At 42.6% G+C, this 12,336-nt stretch overlaps 1 protein-coding gene across 4 annotated transcripts in view; it reads right to left on the reverse strand.

The window, feature by feature from the left end:
- Gucy1a1 (guanylate cyclase 1 soluble subunit alpha 1) overlaps positions 1 to 12,085 on the reverse strand; it is a 54,846-nt gene extending 42,761 nt beyond the window's left edge. The window contains exons 1-2 of one of the 4 annotated variants that reach the window (XM_060378487.1): positions 11,949 to 12,085; positions 11,706 to 11,813 (exon numbers count right to left, since the gene is read on the reverse strand). The gene's annotated coding sequence lies outside the window, so the exon portion shown is untranslated. Of the gene's footprint in view, positions 1 to 11,269; positions 11,436 to 11,553; positions 11,668 to 11,705; positions 11,907 to 11,948 lie in introns of those variants that run through there. The other 3 variants (XM_060378486.1, XM_060378488.1, XM_060378489.1) reach the window with 3 other exon arrangements.
- Positions 12,086 to 12,336: the final 251 nt, after the last annotated feature.

Genomic DNA, 12,336 nt, shown 5'->3' on the forward strand with positions numbered 1-12,336 from the left:
GTGTGTATGTGTGTGTGTGTGTGTTGTGTTAATGGCGATCAAACTCAGGACTTCACAAATAGCCTACCCCTGGCTTTTTCTCTTCTTATTTATTTTTAGTTGGAGTCTCCCTAAGTTACCCATGCTGACCGTGAACTCACTGTATAACCCAGGCAGGCATTGAGCTGGTGCCCTCCTGGCTCAGCCCGCTTTTGCCCTGGAATTACAGGCCTATGCCACCAGGTCTAGATGACGTTAGAAAATATCAATGGTTTTACAATGGGCAATAACTAAAGCACACATGTGCTGCTGAAGGGCTCTAGTGTGCCAAGCTTGGCATTTTCCTAAAGATTTAGACATTTCCTACCACATGGTGTATTTTTTCAAATTTTACATGTTTATTCAAGAGAAGAAATATAAAAATATATTCAAATATAGATTCATATGTAAATGCTCACACCATCTTATTTGTAGTTTTGGCTGAGCCTTCTCTGCAGCCCTCTAGCTTTATCTGTAAAAACCAAAATTTGAAAATACCTCTATTGTTCATCACTGTGTAAATGCATCAGTAAAATATTGTGGGACTATCCCTGGCGATGCACACAGGATGTATTTCAAAATCATATTGTAAGTAAATGCATCCATGCACCAACTGTAAAGCTGCTTTAATATAAAACATGGGAACTAAGACATTATGTCTGTTCTTCTTGGTTCTACTTCACATTCTTTAATCTCTTAATACTATCTAATGTTTATTAGTATCCATTAATTAAGGTGAGTATTTTGCTACCCTGGATTTTTCTTGTACTTATGTGTGAACACAAGAGGCAACTACACATTATTGTTTGGAGTGACTCTGTTATCACTTTAACATTTCTAAATTTAAGCTTTTAACTTGAACTATTATCTTCATGTTTAGTGTTTACTTGAATTTAAAGGAAATCTATGTATTTCTTATAATAAAGGTTGCATTTTTTTTACTTAGAAAAAAAGAGACTGAAAATGTCCTTAGTCTACAGTTCTATTACCTCTATCTGCCATGACTGATGACTTCATAGCACTAGAAATCTTTCCTGAGACAGCAATGGCATAATCAGTGTAGCTCTTTGGTACTGAGTGATGAATCTCTGTAGCCCTGTAATTTTCAATACATTTCCAGTTACCAATGTGTTAGCAGGTTACACGACAGAGATATGTGATAGCATGCAAGTAGGATGGTTCAGAGAGCAAGGCAGAGTTTAGGATGCAGAGATCTTCATAGCCCACGCTGCACAGTGGATACAGAGATCTTCACAGCCCAAGCTGCACAGTGGCTTTCAGGAAGTTATCAGATCTTACTTTGGGTGTCATTCTAGAAATGTGTGAAACTACAATCTATGATACTACACACTAAAATACTTTCTATATATGTATCAGTGTAATAGTAATTTATTTTCCATATATTTCCAAGAAAATTACCTTCTTTGTTCAATAATAAAAGCTCACTGCTTTTTATTTCAAGTAGTCACATGACAGGATTTAGATTTTTTTTTACCAAATTTATAATTACTATTTGGACATTGTCCCCTCTAAGCTTGAGTGTCGCTAATGTGGGTGACCACCATGCCAGTAAATGCCACCCTAACCCACTGCCTCTGAACGACCATCTTCACACATGGGGCTCTTCCCACCTCGAGGCAGACACTCCCTCATGCCATCCTTTCCTTAGGACATTTCTTTGATAACATCTCTGCCTATGCTTTCCTCAGATTCCTTCATCGGCCCCTTCACTCACACATCCTTCCATTATCATCCGTGTGTTTATTCATTCATAGATCCCAACAACACTTCTCAGTCAGCCGTTGTTACATTCTAGGGGAGTTTTAGAAATTTAGGACAAAACCCAGTTCCATATCCTTAAAGCAAAGATTGCGTGTGGAGGCTAAGGTCACACAAGTTCAGTTCAATATGAGCAGAATGTGTCCTGACAGGTTGTGACGGTGACGTCAGAAGCATGCATCAAAATCCACATGTCACATCGGCCATCTCTTTCTGAAAACACACACAAGCAGAGCTTTGCAAAACAAATAGAAAACAGTGGAGTAGAAAAATCAAGGGAGGAATCTTCAGGATAAAATATGAGTGAGCCAAATACGAAGATGTAGACAGAAGGACGCACGTGATGAAAACCCGCCATTGAGGCAGCTGGCAGATTGGTTTGAAGTAAGAGGAGGAAGGAGGCAAACCCGCAGTGACAGCAGGCTGGCTGTTAGGTTACCAAAGCTTGAACTTTCCAGCAAGTGGGCTTTAATCCCATTTAAAATAGTGCTCCATGCATGGCATGCAACCAAAACTTGAGATTTGTGTTCACTGAACCAAGTGTCATTTATTGAGGAGGGCTAATGCCATTATAGCTATATAAAAATGTAGTGGGTAAAACTAGGCTGGCACCCAAAGGTTAGTGTACATACATGTCTATGAAAACATCCACTTTCTAAATTGAGCCCAGCAAGAGATAGAAAACAATTTGTTATAATAAAATCTATAACAATACATTGCTGTAAAAGTTATAGAAAACTAATGAATTATTTATTTCTGGAATCTTCTATTCAATGTTTTCCCGAAATCAGAACCACAGAAATCAAAACCTTAGATAAGATTACTGTATTATACATAAACCATATTTCATTCAGCTGTTTCTGAAAAAGCACATCTGAAGGTACCGTGTGATGACTGACAACTGAGACTGTAGCTAACAATTTCAGGGTGTGCGTGTGTGTGTGAGTGTGGGTGTGTGTTTATACTAGGAAAATAAACAGCCTTAACACAATTCAAGTCATGGTTTTTACTCTTATGAAGACACACAGAGCCATGTACGGCTTGAACGTTTGCATCCCTACCACTGTGTCACAGCTTAGTCCTGGCGTGATAGTATTTAGACTTAGAGATCTTTGGAATCCCTCATGAATAGAAACCTTGTAGTCTCTGAGCATTTCTTTCAGCACTGTAAGTGAACTAAAACACAATGTAAGAATACAAGACAATTTCATGATAAAGTTCAAAATAAATTTTGAACTGCAAATGAATAGAATTGACTTTTGAATATGTAGTCAAAACTGGTTAAACACACACACACACACACACACACACACACACCTTATGCCCATCCCCCAACTTTAAAAAATGCATAACAGTTACATTACCTAAGGATGCACAGACTCTGACTAAGAGCCCATTCTTCTGATCCAATCCCTTATCTTGAGTGCTTGTACAAATGCGCTCTGAGATAATCTCATTGCTCCAAGCAGGCTACATCATGGGACACATTTTATTGTGTATTACAAGACACTCAGCATTTCTCCTAGGTGTTTGTACACAAAGAGGGACTTAGGCTAACATCTCCCACCCAAATCATTCTGGTGGGGAAAGAATGATTCTAAATACAATCAATACAGTAAGAGAATGTACAGGCAAAGTATAGGGCCTTGTGCAAATGTGTAACAAGACATCCACTTCAGAACTGGAAAGGGAGGAAAGCTGAATCTACAGTTGAACTAATGCGTGCGAGTGGCTCTCCCAGCGTTAGGGCAGGAAGAAAAGTCAACAGCAGGGCGGAGTAGGCACCGATGCTCTCCCCAAGGGTGCCGTGGCGCACAGTTGTAGCTACTCTAAAGACTGAGGCATGAGCCAGGGCCAGGGCACTCAGAGTAAAATCCTGTCTCAAAAAAAAGGAGCTGTGATTTGTGAAGGGACTGTGCTACTCCCCTGCCCGGTGCTTTGATCCTGTCCACTTGCCTGCTCCTGTGTGCCTCTTGCCTTGTCCTGTGCCAGGCACACACTTCCCACTACTCTCAAGCATAAACCCGTGGATCCTGCAGAACTCAGAGCCCTGGCCTTGTCCTAGATTGTCCTTGAAACTCATTCCTCAGTTTTTCCACTGCAGAACTGACTGTCTCCCTTCTGAGTTCTTGAGAACCTATTAAAACTGCCACACGCATATCAAGCTGCTCGTTAAGGGTTGACATGTATAATTTGGAGACTATTTCTTGCTTTTGCTAGCTGCCATGTGCAGACTTTAAATTCCTTCCAATCGAGGGCTGTGTCATCAACTTGGTTGTGTCTCCCTAGTGACAAGTATAATCTGTAATAAACTTTATTGAGAGAAGAACAGAAGAGCGTCTGGTCCTCTAAGAAGGGCGCCATAAATTACAAAGCATGAAACAAACCAAAGCTTTTAATACTTACAGTAACAAAAAATAGCTTTTGATTCCTGTTACTGATGGTTAGATAAAGCAGTAATGATGGTGTTTTTAGTAGATGTGGGAAAAGTGTTCTTGCTTCAAGGAGACAAAGGTCAAATTGCACTACATCCTCAGACATTCTGTGTAACTCTAGACTCAGTGTCACTACTTTTCCTTGTCCACCCCAAGAAGATTAGTAATATTGAAACAACAAGTAGAATGAGAAATATATTATCCAGGTTATAAGACGCTATGAAACCTAAATGAATTTAAGTCCAGCAAAAGGAAAAAGTCACATTACAGAATACCAACAGGATCTGGGATAAGATAATGAAATTGTCCAAATAATTTTCAAAAATACAATGATGGTCAGCGTGGGTGGTGCAGCTATGATCATAACACTACAGAAAATGAGGCACAAGATCATAATTTCAAGGTCACACTGAGCTCTATCAGAAGATCATGTCTCAATATAGGAAGAGAAAGGAAGGGAGGAAAAGAGGGAAGGAAAAAGAGGGAGGAAGACAGGCAAAGGGGAAACAAGTAGGAAGTAATAGGTTAACGGAGAACAAGAAATCCAGCCAGTATTAATTTTCAAACTAGAGAGTGCATTCCACTGACTAACCCAGGAAACTTGACATTAATACCAGGCAAGATTCCAGGAAGATTCTTTAGAACATACTATTTAAGCCCAGAAAATGTGATGTGTTGTTAACAGCTCATTATAAATGAGTGCGGTACTGCTGCTTTTGGTTTTTGATAACGTTACTTGGTATCAATTCTGAAGAATGTAGAAACAAATTCCAGCCAGGAATCTGATCAGGTCTGTCTGTCCCAGCAAACTTTGGGATCACACAAAGAATGTAAACTCACAGGAAAGAAAGACTTACCAACCCAAAGAACAACCTTGTAAGAGGGTCAATTCGCCAATGACCCTGAAACCGGAAGAAGGGTCCTGGGACCATGTTAACGGTCCTTCCCCTTAACATTCTGCAGTTGCTTGGATAAACTACACACTGATAAACTCTGTTGATGCTGCTACAGCGAGAAATGTTTAATCCGTATTATCAAATTCTAATCCAAAGAGACTCTGACCTTTTGGGGCAATAAGGTGAAAACAAAGGGTAAATATAATTGCAGTAAGTATGTGCTTAATTCCTAAATTAAGCCAGGTATGCTAGCAAACCTTCTTTAATACAAGCCCTGGGTATTCAGAAGCAGGAGGATTGCAAGGTCAAAGCCAGTTTGTAATATACAGTGAGCCCAAATAAGGCCACCAAACATAAAATTGAGGGAAAGTAATGTATGTATTTGTAACAGAATATGCTAAAGAGATGCAAGATTCAACACTGTAGTAAAAATGCAAAACAAAGAAGAGAGATAGAAAGGACAAAAGAAAGAGAGGAAGGAAGAAAGGAAAGGGAAATGGAGAGAGAGATACATTGACTTAGAATACAGCATCAGTGGAGGTGAAAGCCTACACCTGACAGTAATAGAAGAGTCTTCATGTGTGTGGGTTCAGTATTACAACAACGTGAGTGCTCAGCTGTGAGGACAGCACTTTACACAAAGCCAGCGAAGGAGAAAACTCTCTATAGTCAGGAATCTCTCCACATCACTCAATAGTGTCTCAGAAATTACAAGATCTGCTATATGCAAAAGAATTTCACTCAAAGGGCAAAAGGAAAGAAATACTAAAAACAAAGTAACATTCCATTTGATGCAATACGAGTTTTTAGGTTCAAAACTGGCCTACCAAAGAAAAAGCAACTCAAAGGGGTTTTACAATAATTTGTCAAAAGTGACCTCACCTTTCTAATTTAAATTAGAAAATATGATCAGCTGCTAAGGTTAAAAACTGGAGATGGTCAGAATAAACTAAGAAAACTGATAAAATTCTAGAACACGTATGAGGTGTGGATGATTGGTACTGTATAAATCAAGAAGAAAAACTAACTTCACAGCCTTGCCAACATTTTTTAAAAATCAATACCCATTAAGTGTCCATCAATGTAGAGGCAGAGCAGGCCAGATGGTGATCAAGCAAGGAGGCAGCTGGATTACTCTTCTGGCTGAATCCACAGCAAGGAAGGCTTTAAAACAGACATTCCAAGGAAGCTGACAGAGTCTGTTGGATTTTTAGGAGGAGATGAGGGAGCTGAGCAGAGTGGAAATTAGACTCTAAAGTGGTTTGGTAAGAACAGGAAACTATTACCAAAGCGGGGGGGGGGGGGGGGGAGAGAAAGATATCAAGTAGGATTAATAAACTTTTTGAAAGGACAGGAGGATTTGCTCAAAAAAGACTATGGGCCTCCAAGATATTTTAGTTGAGGCTTAAAGTGTTGAGAACTATGAACTTGATGGTCCTTTAAGAGAGTAGAGGAGGTTAAGCTCAAAGCCAAATATAGACCATTCACATTGGTAGATACTGAATGAAGCCCTGACCACAGAGGAAGACCAGGATGCAGCGTGTGAGGCCTCTGTTAGTGTAGATTCAAAGGACGAGGAAGGGCTGACAGTGTGAATGGGTAAGAAGCATGAGGCTGAAAGTGCTATTGGTGACCAAAATGCCAGATCAGGTGGTTCTGAACATGCTGGAGAGCCTGTATAGAAGCACAGAAGGACGCCCATGTGGCCACGCTCATCACACACAATCCATTGGGTGCTCCCCAAATAAGTGCTGTGCTCTGCATGGTGCTCCTGAATAATATAACTTGTGGCATCAGACACAAAACAAACACCTTAGCTCAGTGCCAGCCACGTGCAGCCCATTCGACACCTACAAGCTTTTATAAGTCCAAGAGTAGAGAGCTGAAACTGGGCAGATGTAATCATTGAATCAGCCACCGTCAGTGTCACGTGGAGAAACAGAATGGGATATAAAGCCAGGGTGGCCACAGGGTTAATGTGGGCATTTACCTTGCTTCCTTTCAGCCATCATCTCCTGCTGTCTTCTGGCTAATCCTTCTTGTGTAGGAGTAGTTGGTATGTGAGTGTGAGATGGCTTCCATTTTATAAAAAGAAAGGTTTGTTTTAATAAAAGATTAATACCAGATGGAAAGCATGCCAGGCAAGGAAACTATAACCACAGACACCAACAGTCACATTTCTGTGGTGAGGAAACCATGCCCCAGAGCCTCTTCAGTTTTAATAAGCATTATTCTCTCATTGTGTGATAAAGGTGTACCTGGCCACAAGCTCCTTTTATCTCTGAAAACAATTGTACATGTTTTCTATAAGAGCTCTGGATTAGAGTAAGTGAAAGCCGGCATGCCTAGACTCATAGGAAAGGAGAAGATTTATATCAAATAGGTAAAGCATTTCAAGGATATTCTGAAGAAAGATGAAAGAATAAAAGAACTCAGGAGATGGCTAAGTAGGAAAAGGTTCTTGACACAACTAAGGTCCTGAGTTTGTTCCCTGGACTCACACGGTAGGATATGTCCAGAGTAGCTGAAAGTTATCCTGCCCTCTGACCTCCACATGCTGTGGTATGAACATGCTTACCCATGCACATGCACACACCCACAAAATAGACGAGTGAAATTAGAAATTGTAGAAAAAATGAGTAATCGTGTATGATACTGAGTGGACAAGAAGAAGGTATCCCAGCCTCCTTTAAGTCAACTGATCCATAGAAACCGGTTCAACAAGAGAACTCAAGATTGTGGAAAGCTCTTGTACTAGGGAAAGATAGTGACAGCTAAAGAAACTGCTGCCCAGACATTCAACAGGGCTGGACCAAGATGGCCTGGAATGACAGTCACTGTCATTGCGGATGTGTTAGAACGAGGAACAATTCCTTCTACAAATTTGCAGATGTAATAAGCAAGGTGCCCAAGCAAAACCTCCTGGTTAGTAAATAGCTCTTATCAAGTGACGCAAAATAGTTCCACACACGTTGAGCATCCTCCCTAAGTAAAGGAAAGCAAAACATTTCCTTCTCTATCTGACACAGAAAGTAATTCTAAAATGCCACTTACTACAACTTATTCCCCATCAAGAACAGATTTTGGATTGTTTTGCCCAAATAATACTCTATCTTTCCATTTCCTCTCACTAAAAAAAAACAAAACAAAAACAACAAAAAAAAAAAAACCTCAAACTTAAAGCTAATTTTGTATTTACTTCTTAAAGATTCAGTAGAGAATTGAGGGAACATACTATGCTGTTTTAGAGTAACTTGTGAACTAATTCTGTAGTCTCCCTTCTCCGTCCACTCACTCACTAGTACTAGCAAATGCAAATAAGAGAATTCATGTTTCTTTCATGGTTTCTGACACAACCCAATGTTCCAAGGTTTCAATTGTTCAATAAAGGAGGATTTTTCAAGTCTGAAAATATCTATGACAAATTATTGAAATTTTAATCCTCTAAGTATTCTACGGATCTATTACTCATAACAGCATAATTTTAGTGTCATTACTTAAGCTCGTAGTGAATAAGTCTACACAGTAAAACAACTTCTCAGAATGTCTTGAAACAAGATTATCTAATAAGCCACAGTTACGAGACACCAGCATTAAGTAGTGTGGATTCTTTCCTATGGCTGGGTATAAATCATAACCTCACGTTTCCTTCCTCATTCTCAAGGAGCAGACGATAGCCACTTATTGTACCTGACCCTGTAAAATGGGGTCTGTCCGAGGCATGCCAGGCACTAGGAGACACCACACCAAGCTAAACTACTTTTCATTTCAGCTGGCTTCCAATAAGGTCTTTTTATTTTCTGTCATAAACTGGAAAGATCTTACAGTGTACGTAGATAGGTAGAAATCTATCCATCTATGCATCGCCTACTTCTATTAAGTTAACTTCACAGAATTTTACTTAATAGTAAATAGTATCACTATTAAGTATTAAATAAATAGCAAATAGTAAATGGTAGTATCACCAAGCTTGCTAAGTGATTCATTGAACAGTGTACTTATGAGACTATATCATATAAATTTTCTTTTTTATTGGTGTATTTTATTTAGTATACAAAGCAGGGCATTTTTCATATATATGCATTATTACAATCTGCATCAGTCTCATTTACCCCCTGCCCTCCTCAACTTGTGGGTCTTCTCTTCCCTCAAAATAGTTTCTCCTCCTGCTTTCCCATTTTATATAATCAGTTTTCTTTGTCCCCAATCCCTCCTCTCCTAAGCTCACTTCTTCCCCTCTCTTATTCAGTAGATGTATATTTATACACACATATATATCTGTGCATTATATATATATATATATATATATATATATAACTCTATATTCTACATATGAAGGAAAGTGCTTTTGCTCTGTCTTGTTTCTCTGTGGGTGATGTCAGTCCCATCCATTTCCCAGCAAATGCCATACTTAATTCCTCTGTGCAGAGATACAGCCTCATGCACATTTCGCAGGTTGCTTTTATCAGCTCGCTTGTTGCCCAGCACTTGACTGCGATTGTGTCTAGTAAATATCTCTGTGGTGTGCTGACACAAAATCTTTCTTGCATATACATGAAGGAGTGTAGCTTGATCATGCTGTGTTTCTATTTTTAGATACTTTAAGGAGCCTCCGTCCTGATTTCCACAGTAGCTTCCCAAGTTTACAGTTCCCAGGCAGTGTGGATTCTTCTCCCTCCAGCTCCGCACCAGCATTTGAGATGTTTAATTATTGCAACACTATTCTTGGAGGCTCGTGCTGGTCTGTGTTCCCGAACTCTTTATGTACAGAGGCTACGATCTGGACTAGAAAAATGTTCTGCTTACAAGTTTTAACTCTGGTCCCCACTTTCCAGTTGTGTCCAAAATTTCTCTGTACTGCTGAAGAGTTCATTCTATCTCCCTAAAAATGTAACAGCTCAAATATTTGGTTTTAACTTCTGACATTACAAAACCCCTCAAATAGATACACAGACCAAACCATTTAATAATCGAACAAAACAACCCCCTAGAGTGTGTCAGAACCCTAGACAGTTTCATGTTGTCATCCTTTGCCACCCTTGGTGACCACCGCTCTTGATAATAAAGTACCTGATCCGATCCTTCCTGAAGAGAAAAAAAAACAAAACAAACAACAACAACAAAAAAAAACAACAATCACCAGATTAGGAAAAACAGCAGACTGTGCCTACATTGTGAACCAAGCCACGAAACTGCTTAAGTGTCTCCAAGTGCGTGCAACAGCAAGGCGAACACTGCTCCGAGTCCGCCGGTGCCAGCCTGAATGCAGACAGGAACGGTTGTTAGAGAGATGATCCTAAGACACCACTGCGAACTTTTAAGTGAAGTTAATCTACATTCCTTTCAACACAGAAAGGTTTCGCTATGCATCCAACCATTTCTGTGAGTGAGCTGGACATGCCTCTGCTTTGCCTCAGACGCTGTAAACTGTTCATCAAATGCAAAACGAAGCAACAACTGGGTGAATCCCAGAAAGCAAAACAAGGCTCAGGAATACCCTGGAACCACGTGACCACACTGCGAGGTAGCCTCTCCCACAAAAGTCACTTAGAGGCAACTCTGAGGACCCAGGACAGGCCGCCCAGGCCCACGAGCCTGCTGTGACGCCTGCCCGTTGCCTTGCAGCTCGTCACAGGCAGTAAGGAGAGAAAGGCTGGTAGGGAGCAGTCAGGCGCTCACACCCAGCCTGCAGGCACACTTTGCTGCGTGCCCCACAGGGGCTGGAAGTTTCCAGTTGGTATTCTTTGGGGCTTTGAGCGGCCTGCCCGCTCTGGGGACCAGTTAGGGGAGGGAGCCAGATGAGGCCACAAGCTGGAGGCTGGCAGGTCCAGGCATCCCTGCGTTGGTGCCGGGTGAGGGAGGCCACACAGCTGCTCAGGGCTGGCGGCCGGAGTGGGAGACAGTCTCCCCACGCCTTGCACGCCCACTGACCGCCCACAGCACACAGCCAGAGCTGCTCCGGGGGACCGCGATCCCGCCCCGGAGCCCCTTCCTCGCTTCGCCCCTAGCGTGGGAACCGTGATCCCGCTTCCCAGGGCTGAGCAAGCTTCAGGAGGGCGTGGGAAAGGATTCAGCCAGGGCTCCGCAGAGGGCCGCATGCCCGGGGGAGTCCCGGCCGGCGCGGGTACCGCTATCACTTACTCAGGGGCTTCCAGACCCGGGGACGAGGTTCGCGACCTCCTGGAGCCGGCAAGCAAAGCCCCCTACACAGCGCAACCACACTCACTGGATCGCAGACGGAGGGCGGCGGCGCTGGCTGTGGACCGAGAGGTGACGCTGGAGCCGCACCTGTCGGCCCCACGCGGTTTCACCCAGGGCACCCAAGGCCAAGGCACACACACCCGGCGCATCCTGTCAACCTGCCCCACTCTGGGCGCGGCGGGAGCACCCCCAGAGCCTGTTCCCCACCTTGCTGGAAACAGTACCTTCTCTTCTTTGTTTCTCCCTGCCACGACCCGAAGAATTCTCCCGAGCCTCTTCCCTACCCCACAGGACCTCTTGGCACCTCTCCGTGCTTTGCCTCCTCGCCTTCACCAGCACCGAAACGCTAGAAAAGCAAGTAGCTAAGCAAACCTACCGTGGCGCGGTCACGAGAGGCCAGGGCGCCGGCTGCAGGTGTCCTCGCTAGGCTGGCTCCCCGGGCTGTGCGCCGCTGCTCTTTGCCTTGGGGTCCGGGCTGCAGGCACTGGAGGAAGACTGTGTGTGAGAAACCCGCTGCTCCGGTCCCTCCCACTCCTCCCAGGCTCAGCTGGAGAACTGAGTCCTGCTCCCCGCCCAATCGCCTTCCTCCAAACCACCAAAGCCAGACACACACACACACCAAGGAAGGGAACGGGGAAGAGAAAAGAAAGGAGAGTCTCTAGGAAAAGTTGGCGCATTAAACACAAAACAAAAACATTTTCTCTACTGCAAGCTGGTACAGAGTAACTGTGGTTTCCATAATTCGAAACTCCAACTCTTGTGGGGAAGTTTCTGTCTCCTCGGTTGGCGTTCTTGGCCTGGCTTTTAAGATTGAGGTCAATCTACTTGTGAAGGCAGTTCTGTGGTCACAGAAATGTAATTTCTTCTGAGTAAGGTCTTAACCTCTATTTGGTTCACTGCTCTCAGTTCCATTTGCTGTTAATACCTGTATGTGTGCATCGCTATTCTTTCAGTTTTTAAAAAAAATCATCGTTCACACACATACATATGTAAGTACACACGCACAC

The sequence above is a fragment of the Meriones unguiculatus genome, chromosome 2, assembly GCF_030254825.1.
Source record: "Meriones unguiculatus strain TT.TT164.6M chromosome 2, Bangor_MerUng_6.1, whole genome shotgun sequence".
Lineage (NCBI taxonomy): Eukaryota > Metazoa > Chordata > Mammalia > Rodentia > Muridae > Meriones > Meriones unguiculatus.